Below are 21,013 nucleotides of genomic sequence, written 5' to 3' on the forward strand. Positions count from 1 at the left end.
GTCATTGGCACTCATGTGGCTTGCTCTCTTCCTCGTAATGTTATGTGTGGGTGTGACAGCTCCTCCTCGTGAAACCTTCTATTCCTCCTGAACTTGCACCTTGCAGGAGGAAAGCTGCTGAAAAAGTGGCCTGAAGCCCTGCAGGTTACTTAAAAGCATAAGCTCCTTGTTTACTTACTTGCTGAGCTTTGGCACTGAATTATGGCTTAGAGTTAAACCACAAATACAGGTTATTGTTTTTTGTAGGTAAAATGCACGGTTTTTTTCCCTTCATGTAGGCAATCTGGAAAAGTGTAGAGGGCAGATGGAGCTTGTAATGAAGTTTCTCTGCACAGCTGGGAGTCAGAGCTCTGTCGTGGTGCCTTGAAGATGCAGATGGGCACCCTCATGGGCACCCTCATGTCGGAGCGGGGAGATGCACAGTGACGGAGGAGGGGTCCTGTGGCTGCACGCCGCTGTGAGCCCAGCCTGGGCGTGCCGGCCGAGGATCACGGCAGTCCTCCTCTTCAGTTCAGACTTCTGACGGCAGGCGGCAAGCGAGGCTCTTCCCTCCCGCCTCCAGCCCGCCTCGCTTTTCCCCGGCAAACTCGGGAAGCCCCGGGGGTGACCCGGGAGAGGAGAAAGGGAAAGAGTAAGAATTGGCTGGGGCTCTTTCCTGGGTTTATATTTGCGTTCAGGCTTGGCACCTTAGGAAGAAGGGAAATGAGAGGCTTAGGATGATGTAGCACGGGATGCTGTAGCCAAGTGTGTAGCCAAGCCCTGATGTGTGGTGTGCGGCTTTGAGGCACTTGTGGCATGCCAGCCTGGAAAGTAGGAGAGGAGGATTTATCCCTTTGGATAAATTAAGTAGCACTGAGTGCCCAGGGGCAAGACCTGAGCTCACTGAGAAATACGTGGGCAGGATCAGAGCGGTGAGAAATGCCCGTTTCCTGGCAAGGCACGGCAGGGATCCCTGCCGTGCCCGTGGGTGGGTGGCTCTCTGCCTGTGCCCCTCCAGGTCCCGCTGGCACGGCTTTGCCCTGCGGGATCCCGTGTGCTGCCCGACTGCCTGCAGCAGCTCGCGTTTCCCTGCTCCCATGTAATTCCCAGGGAGGCTGGGTGTGCTGGATGTGCCAGCACAGGCTCCTCCTGTGCAGACCCTTCCAGCCCTGCCAGGGACCTGACGTTCAGTGGCCTGGAGGCAAAGGCTGCAGGGTTGCAGGAGGTTTGGTGCCTCGTCCCCAAGGCTGAACACGGCAGGGGCTGGCAGTCCCTCAGCCCTGTCCTCAGCCCTTGCCTCTGCCCTCAAGGTGCAGAGAGCTCAGGTATCTGAGCCCAGCCTGGCCTTGCTGCCCAGGGCTGCTCCACAATGTCATTTGACCTGGGGGTCCTATCCTCCAGATTGTTGTGTGGCTATTTAACAGGATAATGTGATCCTGGTATGGACTAAAATGGAGTTTAAAAGGTTTTGTCCTATTCTATGTTCCCTAACCTGGCACAGATCTCAATAGCTGTATAAACAAGTTTTTCTTGCTTATTCTCCCATCCCATTTATCTCTGGTATTTGTGAACTTATACCGAGAACTGTTCCAATGGGAAATATTCCAGCAAGTGGATGCTCCAGATAAAAGTTTAAGAATTGCCAACACACTTATATAAAGCAGATCACGCAAAACAAACTGATCCTTAGGCATCATTACCAGTTTAGGAAGTACAAAAAAATAATGCGGGTAGGAGCGGGTGGATCACACTAAGCTGTGCCTGTACAGCCACTGGGAAAAAAAGATGAGGAAAATAGGTTTTCTGTGCATGCTCTGTAAGCCATGGCTTAGGAGTTCAGGTCAAAGGAACAGACTGAACATTGTGTACAGGGGCAGGAGGCTCATGAGCCAATATTGGTATTTAATATTGTCCTCAGGGAGAGAGGGGAAGATGCAGGTTGTAACAACAGTGGAAAAACCTCCTCTTCCCTGCCCCTTTAAAACGAAGGAGTGGCTGGGAGAGGGGAGAACCAGAGCGATCTCTAGAAACAAGAGCAGGGGCCTTTTTGCATTGTAGTGAAATACAAAACCACTAGAAATGTAAAGACCTAGAGAGAGAAAAACAGTGCAGCTATGCTTCACAGGACTGCTGCAGAGAAGCTGGCAAATTAAGATCTGAATATGCAGGATAAGTTTGTCTTAAAGGCAGCTAATACAATTTTTCAAAAGGCACCCCGCTGTGAGACAAGGGTAGAAATGAGAAGTTCTATCCCTAGAACAGGGGTAGTGGGAATGCTTTGCATATCCCTGACCTCTGGTCACTGGAGGTGCTCAGGCCAGTGAGACAGGCCTTTGGAGGCCACCTAAAACTGAGGTTCTCAGCATCTCTGTGGCTAAAGGATCACCAGGGACTTCTTTATTTTAAGCTCTCCCTTAGCTGAACAGCACACCCATTTATAACAAAATCTTCAAATAGCAGAGAATAGCTAGGAAGGGTCATGGCCAGAAGCTAATGCTCAGCTCCAGTACATGGCCTGTGGTTAAGTCACACAGGGCTTGGGTTTCTTCAGCAGCCAAGGCATCAACTGAAGCTAAGACAGGCTGTTTTTTTTCCCATTCACTTTGTTGCTTTTGTCACACCTGAACTTTCCAGTAGGGAAGAGGCATATGGTGAACAAGTACCACTTGATGCTACCAGTGCTCCCTGGACCACACAAGGGTAATGCAGCATCCTCAATCAGAGTCCCTGCTCCCTCAGCCACCACGCTTGGAAGAGGAAGGAATGTGTTCCTTTCCCCTCTCCTCTGTTTTTTTCCCCCACCACATTAAGGCTTTTAGTGTTAGGTGATCCAAGAGTTTATGGCACCACTGAAAAAATGCCACAATTGGCCTGGTGTCTTCTCAGGGTGGAGACAGCCATAGCTGAAGGGCGAATCTGCCTAAAAGATATAAATATAATTTTGTTTGATAGATAGTAGGGAGTTGTTTATACAAAATAATCTGATTTTTCCTTCCTCAGAATGTCTGAGGAGGGGCTTGAGAGTAATCCTGTACAGTTCATTACTCAAGTGACTCACCTTTTTCCAGTGAAGAGCATCCCTGGCACCCTAAAACATCCGTGCCATCAACATGAGTTGTAAATAAACCACCCGGGATGGGTTAGGTATTTTAAATCCTATAGCTCTTTCTGTAAGCACAGGAATGCTATTCAGAGCATTCTGGCAAAAATTCAGCATGAGTGCTTACGTTCTGCCAACTCCAATCCCCTCCTGGAGTTTCAAATGGATACGATATTTATCTTCACTTCCCGACTTGACTATTGTGTGTTGTCACTGTAGGTTGCTAAACAACTGCTGCCTCATCGGTGGCTGCGCTGTGCTGGCGAATACAGTGAGCCCCATGTGCCTATGAACCATAAAGCTATTTGGAGCCCTTGCATAAGAACCCCAAGATACGTGTAAGCTGTTAATATTTATTATGTGGAGCTGAGAACATCGCTGAAGATGGAGGGATTACAGTAACTGAGTTCATGCTTTTGAACAGCCAGACAGAATGAAAGAGAAAACAGACGCCCTGAAGGAATAAGAGCAAAATGCATGAGGAATTTTCTGCATGCAGGATTAGACTCCAGTGGAGCATGGAAAGAAAAAGGCAGGGAGTGCTCCAGAGAGCCAGGGCAGATAGGATGGAGGCAGCACTACTTGCTTGAAGGTGAATCTCCCCTGTCCTGGTTTGAAGGACAGGTATCTGCCAATAAAGGCAGAAGCTTCTCTTTGAAATGGGGAATGTAAACCCCCTTCTTCCAAATTATTATTATCATTCGAAATTAAGGGACTTTCAGGCAAAGATATGGGAATTAGGAATAACAATTCTTTACTAGGAAAATTAAAATAGGAATACAGTATTACAAAGAACAATCCCAACCCCGACAGAGTCAGAATACAACCTGACACCCTGTCAGTCAGGGTGTTGGTAGAAGGCCCATTAAATGGTGGCTGCATCCTCCTGCAGTGGCAGATGTGGTTCAGCTGAAGCAGTGCTACTGTAGAAGGTGCAGTTTTCCTCTGAAGGGTTTTTTTTTCAGTTTTTATCTAAGTAGGAAAGGCTTTGCTCCTCCCCCTGGCTGGAGCATCTCCCATGGGATGGTGTAATTTTATCAGTCATGGAGTGGGACTGAATGGGCCAGCAGCAGATGATATCTTCCAGGAGGGAGGATGGGTTGTGGAAAAGATAAAGATGACTGCCCCATCTAGTCCTAAAGATGGCCCATTAGTAGATGGTATGTGCCACGGAAATAAGGAATAACTGCCACACCTGGCTTCAACAGATGGTGATAGAATACACATTTCTGGCCACATCCTATATTTAAACTCAAAGACATTCCCCTCTATGCTTCCCCCAAACAGGCATCAGCTCATGCATGGGCTCACTGGGGTGCAAACAGCAGGAGCCCTGTGAGAAGGGACAAGGTGTTTCCAAGGCATGGGAAAGAGGATTTGATCTTCTGGGATGTGCAATGCTTGGCCCTCTCACTGTTAGGTGTTTCAAGAGTCTTCTAAACTGTTTTCTCTTTTTGTCTCATCTCTCAAAAACAGCATGACCTAGAAACTCTGCTAGTTTTCCCTAAGCTGGGCAAGGAGTTTTTCTTTTCCTTACAGAAAACAATTGATGGTGGAGAACACCAGGCCTTTCCTGCAGAGCGAGGTCCTCAGTGAGCCATCTGCTTTGATGGCCAAAGGACTGGTACCGAGGAAAGTCAAGACTCAGAGAGCAAGAGGTTCTGGAAGGGCAGACAGCACCACACCTCCTACTTCAGAAATCACAGAAATGCTTCTGCACAAAACCCTTATGGTTACTACAGCACTAAGGTGGCCATCGGCCACCAAAATATCTTAGGAAGCCACTGTGGTTTGTTTTCAAAAGCAGCCACAAGCCCAGTCATCCAGAACTGAGGCTCCATGGGGTAGTTGCGCGTTTCCGGACACACAACTCGGAGAGTTCCCAACCAAAATGAAAACGGGCGAAGGTGCAGCCTCCAACTTCTGATGAGAGTTGGTTGCTTTGGAAAATTCAGGACTCCTTTCAAAGAGGTGGGATGAAAACTGAGCTATTAGTGGTTTCATGCCTCAGAGATTGGGAAAGTCCCTGCTCCCACGGCAGCTGGTGTTGAGGCACAGCAGGTAGCTGCTCTTGTCTGCCTGTATGCTCGGGCTCCTCCTGCCCTTGCTGCTGCCAGAGCCCCTCGACGCCTGTCCTGGCTGCAAACCTGCTCAGCAAAATGGCCAAAGCCCCCATGCATCCATGAGCTCTGAGGCAGAAACACAAACTCATCTCTGAATGGACTTGGCAGGTGCTGCTCGTTGGTTCAGCGTGGAGGATGGACCCAGTCCTGCAGACACTTGCTGTGTAAGGAGAGAAGTGGCTCATCCCTCTCTTTGCAGCAAGAAACATAAAGAGAAGCAGCTTCAGAGCTCATCCCTAAAATACTTACAGCTCTTAAATGGAAATGAGAGTCAGGCACTAAGGCAAAATAGGTTTTGATATGAATTCTCCATCCAGGTAGTTCAATAATTTACTAAACTCTTAATCCAAACTCATTCTGAAGCCAACTCTGCTTTTCCTTATTGTTCCTGCCATTAGCTCTTCCAGGTTTTCTCAGCTGCTGCATTGAGGAATAATCAAAATAGCTCCACAAGGAACTTCTTGGAGATCTGAAGGCTTGAAACAGCAATAAAAAAAAAAAAAAAAAAAAAAAAAAAAAAAAAAAAAAGAAATATGGGAAATGGAAAAGGTGAGGAGAAAAACCCACATGCAGTCAATGAAAGCTTTCAGAGCAGAGATAAGAGCAACAAAACATAGAATGGCTTACTGCTAGCTAAAGGTGTGATGGGAATATGGAAAGAGCTTTTGCAAATGTCTGGAGGGGGAAAGAAATTAGAGGAGATGTGTATCCATTAGTAAATGAGTGTGTGAGTGTATTATTCATGGCTGCAAATATCTGAACTGCAAAAGTGCGACATTTTTGTTTCTGTCTGCCTTTAGTGGCAAATTTAAGAATTTTGGATAGCAAGGATGTAATTAAGACCTAATAAAGCAGCTTGTGCCTGCTGCAGCAAGTGAAGAATGTGGCAGCCTCCCTCCCAAACTCCAAAGGGCTGCTCACCTGCATGGAGTGACTGCGTTTGCAGAATTGCAGCTCCATTCAGCATGAAAAAACCCAAAGAAATACAGCACTTAGGCAGAAATAAGGCACAATATTCAACGATGTAGCTGAGGCACATGTGTTGAGTTGATGTGGCCAGAAATGTGTATTCTATCACCATCTGTTGAGAGCAGGTGGGGCAGTGATTCCTTATCTCTGTGGCACATACCATCTGCTAATGGGCCATCTTTAAGTATAGATGGGGCAGTCATCTTTATCTTTTCCACAACCCATCCTCCCTCCAGGAAGATATCATCTGCTGCTGGCCCATTAAGTCCCACTGTATGACTGATAAAATTACATCATCCCATTGGGAGATGCTTCAGCCAGGGGGAGGAGCCAAGCCTTTCCTACCTAGATAAAAACAGAGATTTTGGACAGCAGATACTGTGTTTCCACTGGATTCCAGATTAAAACCGGACCTTTCTACATCATCCCTAGACTTTTGGGGGAAAACTGCACCTTCTACAGGAGCACTGCTTCAGCTGAACCACATCTGCCACTGCAGGAGGATGCAGCCTCCATTTAATGGGACTGCTACCAACACCCTGACTGACTGGGTGTCAGGTTGTATTCTGACTCTGTCAGGGTTGGGATTGTTCTTTGAAATACTGTATTTCTATTTTAATTTTCCTAGTGAAGAACTGTTATTCCTAATTCCCATATCTTTGCCTGAGAGCCCCTTAATTTCAAATTTATAATAATTTGAAGGGAGGGGGTTTACATTCTCCACTTCAAAGAAAAGCTTCTGCCTTTATTGGCAGACACCTGTCCTTCAAACCAGGACAACATGTTAGCTGGTGGGGCTTCATTTTTGGTGAGCCATGGAGGTGCTGCAGCTGCTTGGCACGCCTTGCTGTGATCCCTTTGGCCCCGGCAGTGCCCCTTGGAGTGGTGCAAGAGGACTTTGCCATACCTGGAGCAATGGCTCATCACTGCCATTGCCAGCCCTGCCATGGAGCTGCTGTTAGTTGTTATGCTTGGCACCTCCAGCCTGGCTACATCTGCTCGGCCGCCTGCCAAGCGCGTCCTCCTGGGGAGACGCTGCCGTGCTAATGGTCTTGTGTGGAGCTGTAAGTGGGCTGGGGACCTGAGGCTCTCCAAGCAGGAGAAGCATTTCACTCTTCTCTAATTAGACCAATTTCTCCAGCTGGAGCATTGGAGCAGGGCTGTGATTCCTGGAGAAATAGATGGCCCCGTGGGCTGTTTGCCAAACTGGCTCGCAGGATCCCCCATGCAGGGAGGGTGGGAGTCACAGAGCCTTTTGCCACAGCCTTTCCCACACTTCACTACCAGATGGACACATTGCCCTCAGGGCAGTCAGACCCCACCACAAAAATCAAAACATGGTGAACATGGCAGTGCTGGGTTGATGGCTGGACTTGATCTTGGAGATATTTTCCAGCCTAAGTGGTTCCATGACTCTGTGACAGGGTCCAAGGGTTAGTAAGGTTCTGCATCCCCTGGGAAAGCAAATTTGGTGCCCAGTAACACAGAAGTGAGGGCAGTTTCCAGAAGAAGAGCAGCCACAGCTAGTGGAAGATCAAGGAATGAGAGAAGATTATGTTGTGACAAACTTTGCTTGAGAGGTGGCTGGTGTTTATTGAACCATAGGTGGGTGGCAGCTTCGACAGGAAATTTCAGCAGAGGATATCAGTACTTCTGCTTCTGAAAAAGAGAATGAAAATTGACAGGGCTATAAATACAGCTATGCGAAAGCGCGCTGCCTGGAGGACCTGGGCTGTGGTGATAAATGACTGCTGAGTGCTATTTAGGGCACAGAGGCCTAAGGACATGCCAGAGAACTAAATATCCAGTCAAGCCTTGGCATCTTCACTAATGAGTTCAAGGGAGGATGGCAAAGGGAGCTGCTCTAGGCTCCCAACTTATCCGGTGCTGATGAAGTCCCTGTGGTGGAAAACAGCTCTGAGAGGCATCAACTGCAGCAGTGTCACTGCAGAAACACTCCCAGGCAGCACAGCTGGGCTTGTGGTGGCCTTATTAGAAGGCATGTCCACCAATGTGTTCAGCACATCACCTGGTGTGGGCACGTGGCAGGGAGGCAGCACAGAAGGGGCTCTGGTGGGGACAGCCTTAGGGAAATATAGTGGGCATCGAAACCCCAAGGGCTGGGTGTGACACACCACGTGGGACAACCTCTGGAGAGACAGCCCTGTGGAGCTGGGATGGCCAAGCATCCTGATCTGCTGGTTTCTCCATGCCCACTTCAGTGCCTCCATTTATTTTTGCTGGCACAATCTAAAAAAACCAAGTCACACAAATGTTTTCAAATCAGAATAATTCCCTGGCTGAACACCAATAAAATTCCGACTTTTTATTCCCGCCTGGTATGTAAACACATTTCAAAGGGCTTCAGCAGCAGAGGAGAAGGAATCTCTAATCTGAGCCAGCTCCTGTGAGCTGGGAGCAGTGGCTGTGCTCCCTGGGCACTGGCTGTTCTGTGGGAAGGTGTCACTCCTGATCTGTGGGGAGGAAGGGAAGGAAGTGGCTCCAGAGTGTTCAAGCTTGCCTTGGACTGCTGACATTGCAGCTCTGTTGCTGGTGGGCTGAACTCTGCACTGTCCTCATCCTCCAGCCTACCCCCAGGCTGCCCTTCAGCTCTTCTGGAGGAGCCAGAGGAAACCAGGTCGAGGAGCTCATCTGGATTAAAAAATAACCCAGGGGAAAAAAGAAATTAAAAAAAAAAAAAAAAAAAAAAGAAAAAAAAAAAAAAAGAAAATATTTTTCCAGCCAGATCAGTTCCCCAGCTGGGCTTGGCAAGTGGACTCACGTGCAGCCGAGCTGCTTGCAGCCCTGGAGTTTGGAGTCATTCCCACCGTGGGCGTTGTGCTGTGGATGGCAACTGCAGCAGTGCACGGGGCTGGAAACATCAGCAAGATGCAGCACACTCCACTGGGCCTTGCTGAGCTGGTGCCTCCCATGTGCTGCTGGTGTCTGTTTGCAGAGAAGTACAGCAATGTCTTGCTCATCCCCAGCTGCCTTGTTCTCCTCTCAAATCCCCAAATACCTCTAGTTTATCACTCCAGCAGCACTGGCATTCCCACAGGGGAGCAGGTGCCAGTGTTGGCTAACTGAGGCATGTCAGAGATGCTCTTAGTCCCCCTTGTTCTGGCTACACTGAGCACACAGGCTGGCTGGAAATGAGTGAGACCAGGGGAGATCAACCCTCTGGGGAGTGTATCCTCCTCACAGCTCCCAGGGAGGATCCACAAGAGGGATTGAGTCAATTCTCCATTATCTGCAGCACAGGGAAGGCAGCTGGGGCTCATGAGGAGCTGGCAGGAAGATGGAGGAGCTGAAGGGATAGAGCAGAGTTTGCACTGTGTTTACTCAGTGTGTCTAAAACATGAGGCCAAACCATTTCTTTATGGCCAGGCTGGTGTGCAGCATTTTGAGCACAGTGACTGCTGCTGGAGAGAGACTAGTTACCCTGAGAAAGGCAGCAGCACAAACCCCTGCAGTTCCTCCTACACCAGTGCAAAAGGCCAGCACAGCCTTGCAGGAGCAGCACTGCTGCACACGAAAGTGTGGTGCAAAATCACGAGGATGCAAGTGTCAGCAAAAGGAAGCTGTGCTTGGAGAACTGCTCTCAGCTACTTTGCAGAACCCTGAGCCTTTGTGCCTGCCCTGAACCTCCACAGCTCGTTCCTAAATGCCTGTGATGTGCACTGAGCAGATTACCTGGAGGAGGAGAGGGTGATCAGATTGAGGGGGTACACAGAATGAAGTAGCCAAAAAACACCACCATGGCCACCAACAGTAACACAGACCTTGCTGATTTAACTAAGCCTCTACATGAATTCACTGATCCATCATGCCTTGATTAGAGATTGGCTAGAAGATGTTTGTTTCAGATTATACCCAGGGCAACTCTAGTGCTTCTGCTGTGTATCACGCCCAAGTGTTCAAACACATGAATAAGATTGCTCAATATTCTTGTGTTTGGCAAAAATAATACCAGCTTCTTTCCATCTGTGTTCTGTTCTTCCAGCCTCTGAGGTGCCTCAGGTAGCTTATCCAAGTGCTTCTTGGCAACCCCCGGGGCCCAGAGCTCCCAGAAAAGTGAGAGGGGCTCAGCAGAGGGGATGCAGACATCATCTCCTCACCTTTCTCCCCACCTCATCAACTCCCCCCATCCCACTGACGCTAAATGCAACTTCACCAGGCCTGAGCTTGTTCTGTCCTCAAGGCATCTGTGGTATTTTGGACACAGACATGTTCTTCCCACCCTCCAGCTCCTGAGACCCATCTGAAGGGCTGAGGAGGGGGCTGCAGCTGCCACCAGCAGGAGCTCCCGCAGCTGCTGCTTGGCCCTGAGTGCAGGGCCAGCACATCAGCTCAGCCTTGGCTGTGAGCAACGAGCTTCCTGCAAGCAATCTGACAGCCCTGGGGAACTCAGACTAAAGCTGGACCACAGAACATCACTCTGCATCCCCACCAAGCTGCAAGGGCCGGGGAAGACCTTTTTAAATAGAGTCCACTGATCCCTCTTCAGTCTGGAGGAAAGCTCCACCAACATCTAAAAGCTGCCTGCTTTCACGTGCAAGGATTGTTCACTACAGGAAAAACAGGTTTAAATAAGTAAAAAGAAAAATAAAAGAGCACTTGAAAGGGAAATAGTTCTGCAAATTGAGACCCAAAGAATCCCGGAGGTATTTGATGCTTGAACGGCTGAATGAGATGCCATTCTGCAAGGCGAAGCATTCAGACTCATTTATTTATTTAAACTGGCATGGAGATGCTGCTCAAATTTGCTGCCTGCAGCCATCCATCAGCCAGGATGCAGCAGGCTGACAAAAGCACCTCGGGCACAGGGGGATGCAGAGCCCCCCTCAGTCACTTCTTGCTCAGGAGAGATTTCTGTGAGGGTAGGTGAAGCGGGGACAGCTCACCCTCCAGACCAGCAATGCCCCACCCTCCACACCAGCCATGGTTATCCTAGCTGGAAGCAATTGGCTCTTGGGAGACCCCTGGGGATGGCGCCATCCTGTGCTCCCCCAGGCTGTGACACTTCTGGAATCACATCAGATGCTGTTGGAGCAGCCTGGCAGCAAGGAGAGCGATAATTCTCAGAGCGGTCTGGCCCTCGGCCAGCAGTGTGTGAGCACAGCAGGGAAACCCAGCTCTGGGGCACCTGTGAGATGGGCAGCCTGTGGCAAGTTGCCCCGAATTAATTTGGGAGTGGGAGTTACGAAGGCAGGAGCAGCCTGTCAAACCAGTCCTTGGAGGAATTAGAGTGCTGTACCTGCCCAGACAAGCCAGCAGCTCCAGTGGGATGCAGACCCCATGCAGCCCTGCCAAACTCGGGCTGATGGCCCAAACACGCTGTGGTCTACCTAGAGGGAGTGCCCACAACTTGTAATACTGCTTCTTCCACCCTGTGGTGAGCAGGGACAGAGTTGTTTTGGCATGGGAGAAGAGCTGAGTGAAGAGTCATTAACCCTTCTGAGCATTCTCATCGCCCTCGCAAGGCTCCCAGCACCAACCCACAGATGGAAAACGTGTTGGTTTTGGGGGGTGGGTCCCCCAAACACAGGACCCTCTTTGGAGGTACCTTATAGCCCCTGTCCTGCATGGCCCAAACAGAGCTGCTGTGGTTGGTGAGGACAAATGGCTGTCAGGGCAGGAAGCAGCAGGACATGGGAATTCATGGCATGAGCTTTGACACATAGCACCAGACCAGCGCGTTTGTGGCCAGCAGCCTCTTCCTGGCCCCTCATGGTTCAGGATGTGTGAAACACCCCAAGGGTTATGCAACACCAGCCTGTCAGGAATGACCCTCAAAAAATAGGGCAGCTGGGAAAAGGTAATTTTTCTTTCCCCATCACCAGCAGGACCTGAGCTCAGCTGCAGTCAGAGGAGAGGTGTGTCAGTTGAAGCTGGAAATAAAGGTGAGCTAACCCAATCCAAGCTTTGTTTAACATTCCTCTCTTTGGGGCTTTGCTGACATTATACATTTTTAGTTTTCTAGACTAGCACCGGACATTTTCCATGTACATGTTCCCAATGGTTTTCCAGATGAAGATTTGTGATAAAAACCTCACCTATTACGTTGTAGGGTACTTCCTCTTCACCCTCACATACCCCAGGAATGGGATTTATCTGGGATATTTAGAGCTGTGAAGGAATGGCACCTGAGCAAAACATCTCATGAATCAAAAAAGGAAACCCCCACAATTAAAATGCAGCTAAAGAAAACATGTGAAACCCGAGATATAGAACAAATCCCAGCTTGAATCATCTGGTTCCAAGACCTGCATGGAGCCCATTGAGCTTGAGCTAATATCTATTCACAACATGCAAGAAGCAAAGACAAATAGGGATGGCCTGGAGCTAAAGTTACACGGGTGCTGCATCCTGAGACAATACCAGCCCCCTCCTGTGCTCTGACACCTGGCCAGGTATTTTTCCCATAGGAGCTTGTCAGAGGGGCAGATGCAGCAGCCTCTTTCACATTCCTCCCTAGCAGGTGCCCCAAGCACAGCAGTCAATTGTGACACCACATTTTTGGAGCATGCAAACCTACCAAAGCCTGCTTTGCAGCCCCAAGTGACCCACAGGGATCAGCTGGCAGCTGCACCCTGACATAAAGTCACTGCTCCCTCCCTCTGCCTGGCTGGGACAGTGCTGGTGCTGGCCAACCACCCCACGTGCAGCTCTGCTTGCACTGGCACAGGCAGCATGAGCTGGGCAAGCAAAGGCTGGCCACTAAATAGTTGTGGTTACCCTGAGCCACTAGTGACCCAGTAATTTTGGAAGTGCCAGGGAGGAGGCCAAGCCTGCTGGTGAGGAGCAAGTGATGGTGGTGACAGCAAGTCGGGCTCAGCTACCTTTTAACCCTGCTCAGATGCAATCACATCTTTCTGTGTCATTTCCTTCCCAGCTCTCCTTTGGCTTTCCAAATCCTGTTTCTGGGCAGCTGGGAATCTGCCCTGGCTTGGAATCTCCACTGAGATGGGCAGCAAGCCCCTGTGCAGGCAGGGGCTGTGGGTCCCTGTGGGAGCGTGCCAGGCCAGGCAGAGCGTGCAGCTCACGGCAGCACAGCCACATTAACCCTGCAATAAAGCATCACCCCGAGCAGGGTTTAATGCTTCAGCCAGATTAATGAGCCTGGAGAGCCGATCTGGTTCACTCCTCACACGTGTGGTTCACTCAGTGCAGCCCAGGAGAGCACCATGATTAAGCCAATGCAGCCAAAATTTACTAAGAGTCTGCAGGGTCAGAGCAGTCCTGCTGATGGTGGCTCTGCTGGCTTTCCTGCCTGTGCCTGTCACCCCTCCAAGACAGTTTAAATGGCTCTCTCTGGGATGCTTTGATAAGCCTCTGTATCTGACAAGTACTTCAGGAAAGAGCAATAAAATGAGATGTAGATAGGACAGGCACACAAGGGGAGAGGAAATTGCCCACTGTTGTAGTTGCCAGTTCCAGACACAGAAAACAGTCCCCTCCTTGGGGGTCCCCTTTGAAGGGAAGGCAGCTATTGGATTTCCAGGATGTCACTGCTCTGTGTCCCCTTCTTTGCCAAGGGTGGAGGAGCTGTGGGTTGATATAACTGAGGTGCAAGCAGTGCTGAGACAAGCAGCCTGCCAGCACAGTGTAGGGCAGGCTGAGCTCTCCCTAATGTCCTGATTGTTGCCCCCCATGGGGCTGTCCTGGCTGCTCACTAATTGTAAGGGATGTCTTATAGGTGCTGGTACCTGCATCCATCTCCCCTCTGCCCATGGTGAAGGAGCAGTACCTTGATAACTGCTCTCCACAATGTCATCAAAGGCCTGATCAATGCATGAAGCTGGCACTGGTTACAATAAAATTGGTTTCAAGCCTGTTTTCTTTACAGTTACCTGTCTGGACATGCTTGAATCAGTCACAGGGGCTGGGAAAATCAATCCAGCCCCAGTTAAAACCCATTCAGTCAGCAGCAGCAGTTTAACTCATTTGGCTGCGAGTCCCACGGTGCCTTTGCCTGTGTTGGAGGCTGGATGGGGCAAGGGGAGGGCAGCAGCAGCTCTTGTGCTCGGCTGCAAGGTGAGACAGCCTCACCTGGCATGGGGCTGAGCTTCCCAGGGGCTGCAGCACTTCTGGCCCTACCCTCACCCCCTTCCCAAACCACTTGCTGTGCCTCTGCATGTCTGGGGGGCCTAAAGCCCAGCCTGTGGCTCTTTGATAGCTGTGTTCACAACCAGACAAGAAAAGATGCTGAAAAAGATGTGAAATCAAGGAAGACTCAGATCAACATCAAGGCCTAAGAGGGGAGGGCAAGGGAAAGCAGAAGGGATGGCTGGACTAGCATCTCACCTGAGAGCCTCAAGTCAAAGATGTGCTTTCAGGGTGGCTGTGTGGAAACCACACTGTGGGAAATGTTTCAAAGCTAACCCAGAAAACATTGTCCCAGGAGCAATTCTGCAAGTGTTTGGGGATGTCTATGGTTTAATATGTTTTTCCTGTCTCTTATTTATGAGAGGAAAAGTCACAATTCAGAGGTATTGGGGCCATCCCCAAGCAACAGGCAGGCAGAGAAAATCCACAGCTTGAGCTGAGGCTGCCTGGTCCTGGCCACAAGCCCCAACTCCCACAGAAAAGGAGTGTCCCTTCCTGTGTGCCCCAATGTAAATCTCTCCTGCTGCTGGTGAGCACTTTAGGCCCCCACAGCATGCAGAGAAGAGCTAACTGCTGTTCCACCATGCCACAGGGAGCTCCCTGTGGTTTCTCTCACCGTTTTCCATCCATATCTCCACAACTGTGCTGCCCAAGCAGCTCTTGGCATCCCTCTGGCTGCAAGCTGAGCACAGCTGCTCAGCCAGAGGCTCTGCAGCCAAGCAGCTGAGCTGCAGGTACAGGTGAGAGTCCTGCTATGACTCAGGCTTCACAGCATGGAGAGGATGTGGGCTCTGGGATTTGGCCATGTCTAAGTCTGACAGCACCTTCCAGCATTTCCCCAAGTTTCCTCCTTGTCCCAGGTTACAATGTAAAGATGTGCCCAAAAGTGTGTATTCTATCATCATCTGCTGAATGGTGGGGCAGTGATTCTTATCTCTGTGGAGATATCCTCTGCTAATGGGCCATCTGTTAAAAACCAGGTGGGGCAATGTTCTTTATTTTTCCCACACCCATCCTTCCTCCAGGAAGATATCTTCTGTTAATGGGCCATTGAGTCCCACTGCATGAGTGATAAAATCACATCATCCCACTGGGAGATGCTCCAGCCAGGGGGAGGAGCCAAACATTTCCTACCTAGATAAAAACTGAGATTTAGACCACGAAGGCAACCCTTACCCACTGGTTTCCAGAGGACAAGAGCTACCAGGATCACTGCCAGGATTTCTACAGGATCACTGCTTCAACATGACCACTTCATCTGGATACTACCACCACCCTAACTAGCGGGGTGTCAGGTTGTATTCTGACTCTGTCAGTGGTTTTTCTTTTGTACTATTGCATGTAATTTTCTTTTCTTTTTTTTTTTTTTCCTATTAAATTGTATTTCTGGCTTGGAGTCTCTCACTGGTTTTGCTTTCAAACCATTACTGTTCTCCAGCCCCAGAAGATACTGATGGCATTAATCACTGAGATCAGCAGCAGGCTCTGGGTAAGAGGCACACACCACTGCAGTGCTGTGGCACCAGGGCTTTTCCTCCTCTCTGGGTGCTGGATATGGGCAGCATCAGACACACCCACAAGCTGATGGAGGTGAAGATTCATCTGGAATGAATGCAAACAGCAGAGTAAAACTCCTTCAGATTAGGGCCACCAGGCACAAAACACCCCAGCATGTTATCTTCCTTCCTGCCCATGCTGGCAAAGTGACTCTGGCATCTCAGCATGCCCAAGCACATGGCTGGTGCTGCACTGGATGGAAGAAACTGGGCATTTCTCATATGTCTTGGCTGTGGTTACTGCCTGGGACAATGCTGGGAGGGAATATGCCTGGAGACACTGTGACTGGTGAGTAACTTGACATGTAGGTGCTGGAATTCAGGTCTGGCAGTGGCCCTGGTGGGGATTAAGGACAGCAAGGCTGGATAGAGCATGCAATGGTCTTGTCTTCCCCTTCAACACCTCCATGGGACAAGGACTTCCTTTTCTGATGGCACAGCTCCTTTTTAGAGGATTTGGAAACTATCCCCAAGTGGCAAATGAGAAAAATGAGAAAACTCCCTTTCCCCTACCTTCCCCAAGGTATTCTTCAGCTCTGCTTTGGGAGCCCCCAGCAGAGGGGGATAAGAGGAGCACTGAGATGGGGAGCAGCAGCCCCAGAGAAGCAGGGAGGTAGCTGAGCCTGGTTTAGTGAGGAGAAACCCAGAGTGAGTGTCTGCAAAATTGTGAACCGAGGACTGGAGAGGGGTGACAGGTGACAGCCACAGGTGCTGTGTGTGGAGAGAGAAGTGCAGTCCACTTTTCTCCAGTTTTCTTTTTTTCCCCCCTCGTGTTGTGATAATTAAAAGCAAATTAACGCTCAAGTGTGAAGAGCAAAGCTCAGCCTTGGGAAGGAGGGAAGGAGCCAAACTGCCTCTCTCCAAGAGGTCAGCAGCAACAGCTCCAGCATTCCCAAGGCTCCCAGCCATTCCTTTGGGGTATACATGGCTTCCAGCATGTTCCCAGAATCTTTCCACCCCCTTGCTGTTGCATCATTCACAGAGATGTGTTCCTTTTGACTTCACCTTCACCTTTGCTTTGTCCAGTTCTGCACACTGGAGGAAAAAAAAAAAAAATTCCTCTGGCTTATCTGGTTTCTAAAGCCAAATAGTGATTGCCTGTTGGCTCGTGTGTCCATTGCTGGGAGAGCTGGCAGTTCCTGACCCCCTGCACTCTGGAAGGTACAGGATAACCCAAGCTCAAGGAGCAAAAAGAGCTAGAGAAATGAAGGCAGACAACATTCTCCTTTTCTGTTTGCTGTTGCTCCTGAGGGGAAGACACCAGAAACCACCCAGGCAGGCAACATTTCTTCCACAAGAAGGGTTTGCTGTCATTCTCAGAGCAGGTGATTCAGAGCAGGAGCATGCAGTGACATCAGGATTCTCAGTGCCCTGAGCTGATTATATATTCTATTGCTGTTGAAAACCTCCTCTGCCTTGCTGCAGAGATGCCTCTGAAGCTGCTTTCTTCTGTTTTTCATGGTGGAGCTTTTTATGAAACCTGTGTTGAAACACATTCAGTTGCTGCCAAGCCAAATTTTTGCTTCACCTTTCTGACAAGCCACCACTGACTCAGTATCACTTACATTTCCGCTCTTCTTAGAGGCAGTGGTGGAAGCTGTGATACATCAAGTGGTCTGAAACTCTACCACAAAATATAGCTCCACGCTAAGGAGTTTGCAGGCTGGAGAGGCATTAGCAGGTACATGTGGTGTGAACTGGGCCTGTCAGGATGCTGGTGGCAGCAAACACTCTTTGTCTCTGCCCACTGTCCTCCTTTGCCCTCCTAGCTGCAGAAAGACTGGATTTTCAGAGTAGTCCTGCAGTAGGAGATGAGGATGAAACTCAATCTCTTTGCCTTTAAGATTGCAAACCGAAAAACAGCCAAATGCTATTTGCATTTCAGCAAATAATCCAAGGAGCAGGGCTGCCAGAAATCCATAAATGAGAGCAAACAGTCCTTATCTGGCAAAGTTTTATGTTCCTTAACACCAGCGCAAGTTTAAAGGCATTTGTTTGTTTCTGTTGCACACAAGGCATCTTTTCTGGGTGGATCCTGCTATTAGGGTTAGTCCCTGAGTATGTGTACCAGCACTTGTTCATCTTCCCACTTGCTCAACTACAGCCTGATTGCTGGAAATGGTGATTGCCAGTGACTGTAATTTTCTTTGGATACAAGGTCTCAGAGCACTCAAGGAGGAGATAAATATCATTGTCTCATGCCGTTTGCATTGTGACTGATAGAAATGTCACTTTGTTGTTTCCCTCCCTGCCACCAGCAGTGCAAAGTGAACAAGGGCATCGGATTTCAAGACTGGTTGGCTCAAAGGAGGACTTTGTTTGCAGAGTCTGGCTCCAAAGGGCATTAAAAGGACTCTAATTCCAGAGGGGGGTGGGGGGGAAGACGTGACCTTTTGGTGATCTTCTGGAGAAAGAGCGACAGTGAAAGTTTGGCTCTGCCACCATCAACTCTGCGCTGTAACTCAGTGCGAAGGTGTTAACCGAGTGTCAGTGACTCGCACACAGCGAGACCAAGAGCCACTTATCAGCAAAAACCACAGGGTGAAGTTACCTAATCACATCCCCTTGGGTGCAAACCAGGTTCAGCCAGAAGTGATGGAGAAGGGCCTTTCCATGCCCTGCCTTTGGCTGGCAGGTTGGAACTCCCAGCTCTGCCGGGTTTGTAAAGCCCAGCATGTGCCTGACACCCTGCCTGCAGGCTCTTGCCCACACCAGCCACTTCTGGCATTGCCCAAGAGGAAGAAAATGGGCCATGTCACAGATCGTGGCCACTAAAAGATAAGAAAAAACAAACCCATACAGAACAATATTTTGCTCCAAAGCCTTGTACCTGGCAAGGCAGGAGCACGAAGTGGGGAGGAGCAAATCGTCGCAGAGAGCAGCACCTCGGCTCCAGCTGCGAACACAAAAGTGCCTCAGTTAGTAAACAGGCTCAGGTTTACTGCGGCTGGCTGGTGCTTTATCTTGCTGCTTCCATCAGAATTCATTTGCATGCAGACATTTGGGTTTTAGACCATTTAAGGTTAACTCATTGCAATATGTTAATCGGCTGTTTTCCCAGAGGAGCAGCCGGCGGGGCTTAGGGAGCGCGGAGAGCAGAGGCTGCTCTGCCAGCGGCAGGATGATCAGCTCTGCTACCTTCCTGCCTGCGGTTGCTGCATGCCCAGGACATCCCTGCAGCGTGCCTTCCTGGCCTTACCACCCCCAAACATCGACCTGGGCTCAATCCCTCTCTCCTGCCCCAGAGAGGGGCTGGAAGCATCACCTGCCATGCCAGAACTGTGGTGTTTGGATGCCATGCAGCCCACAGGCACACAGGAGCATTCTCTTTCTTCCTCTCTTCCCTCCCCTCATCATGGAGCTCATCTGAATTGTTTTGCTGTCAAATCCCTTCCTTGCTGCTGGGTTGGGTTGAAATTGGCCAGTGGATTCAAACCATATTGTGGGTGGCTGATAGACAGGCAGATAGACAACGTGATTGTGAGAGCTTCATTTCAGTAAGGAATTGGGCTAAAAATGACTCCTTATCCCAAGGGAGCTTGTCCAGCATGCCTCAAACCAAAGCAGGCAAAACAGAGAGAAAACACTTCTCAGACAGCAATGGTTACGGTGCTAATTCAAGATCCACAGTCAATTTTCTACCCTACCACAACCTCTCTGTTTGGCCTCCAGCAAATCACATAACTTTTCTAATCCTCTGTTTCTTTTATGTAAAACAGTGGCAAAGGCTTGGGGTTTTATCTTTAGGAGAAGGGATGATAACTGAGTAAATGAGAAATCACAAGGTTCTTGGATACTACATCGAAGAACTACAGCCTCATTCTGGTGCCATCAAAGCACATAATACCATTAGTAAAAATACATAAAACCCCCAACTTCTGTGTCTGGACCCACAAACCCAGAACCACACGGCTTTGGAAAGCAGGTCCCGCTTTAGAGGAGGTACAGATGCAGTTGCACTGGTGTGAAGGAGATACCAGCATGCTGTTGCATCTGGCAGTGTATGAGCACATGCAGAAACAACAGCCTTCTGCATCATTCTGCCCTGGGGTTAGCACAGGAAAGAAGTGCAGAATCTTGTCTTTCCTCACACAAAGATTCAGAGGCGAAGCTAAAACCCCACATTCCCCTGCACGTTGAGGGGCAGACACCTCGGGGAGGCTGCAGGAGCCTGTCTCCCTTGTTAGGAGAGAGTGGCAAACACTGTCACAAGACTGAGGAGCTGTGGTATTGCAGATGCCTCTCTGTGCTCAGAATGTTATTCTACCTCCAGGTTTGTGGTCTGATGCTCTTGAACATTTGCAATCTCTGGGTGAGCCCGTAAGCCTTCAGTTTTATCACATTAACATGGGAAAGTGTTAGCTGTCTTTACATCACCCCAGGGGTAATATTTGAAGCAAAAGGATAATGTTTTATGAGCAAAGGAGGTCTGAAATAGCGATGTTTTCTTCCCATTAATACCAACCATCCCTTCTGTGATGGGTGTTTGCTGGCTGGGGGAAATGAACTGGTGATGGCTGGCCATCCCTAATAGGATTTATACTCCCAGAGCTGAAATCACCCACACATGCAAGGCTAGTGCTGTCACTTGCCAGCCATCTCAAATGAAAAAACCAAACCAAAAGCAGAAAGCAGTCATGGACTCAATGCAAGTTGATTCATAGCTGTCAAATTCTTCCTAGGGATGTAGGAGCTGGGGACTCCCTTCAAGTCCAGTTCTCTGCCAGGGACCCATGACTGTCTTGATGAGCACAGTCTTGTCAGAGAGGAACTTCATCCCAGACTCACAGAGATGGGGATGTTGTTGTCCTCCCAGTGTGCTCCCACCAATATGATATTGCTGACATCGGGGTGGAGCCTTTCACTGTCCTCAAGGACTTGTGCTGGTGTGGTATTGTGTCTGCCACAAAATGACCTCCCTCATGTCGTGAGAACTTCCCTTGCTGTATCGTTGTCTTCCTCCTATGTCCTCATTCCTTTCCCTCAATACTTCTACAATACTCTAGAGGCACTTCTGAATCCAGCTGACCTCTGGCTGTCTTTACTCATCCTTCTAGCTGAGTTTGCATCGGGGAAAATTCCCCTTCAATTACACCGTCTCCTTGCCTGAGCTCCGACACGTTCTCCATCTTGGCCTTAAAACTCTAAATTAGGGCGACCCTTACCCATGGAAACCC

Source organism: Oenanthe melanoleuca, chromosome 1A (genome assembly GCF_029582105.1).
Source record: "Oenanthe melanoleuca isolate GR-GAL-2019-014 chromosome 1A, OMel1.0, whole genome shotgun sequence".
NCBI classification, from domain to species: Eukaryota; Metazoa; Chordata; class Aves; order Passeriformes; family Muscicapidae; genus Oenanthe; species Oenanthe melanoleuca.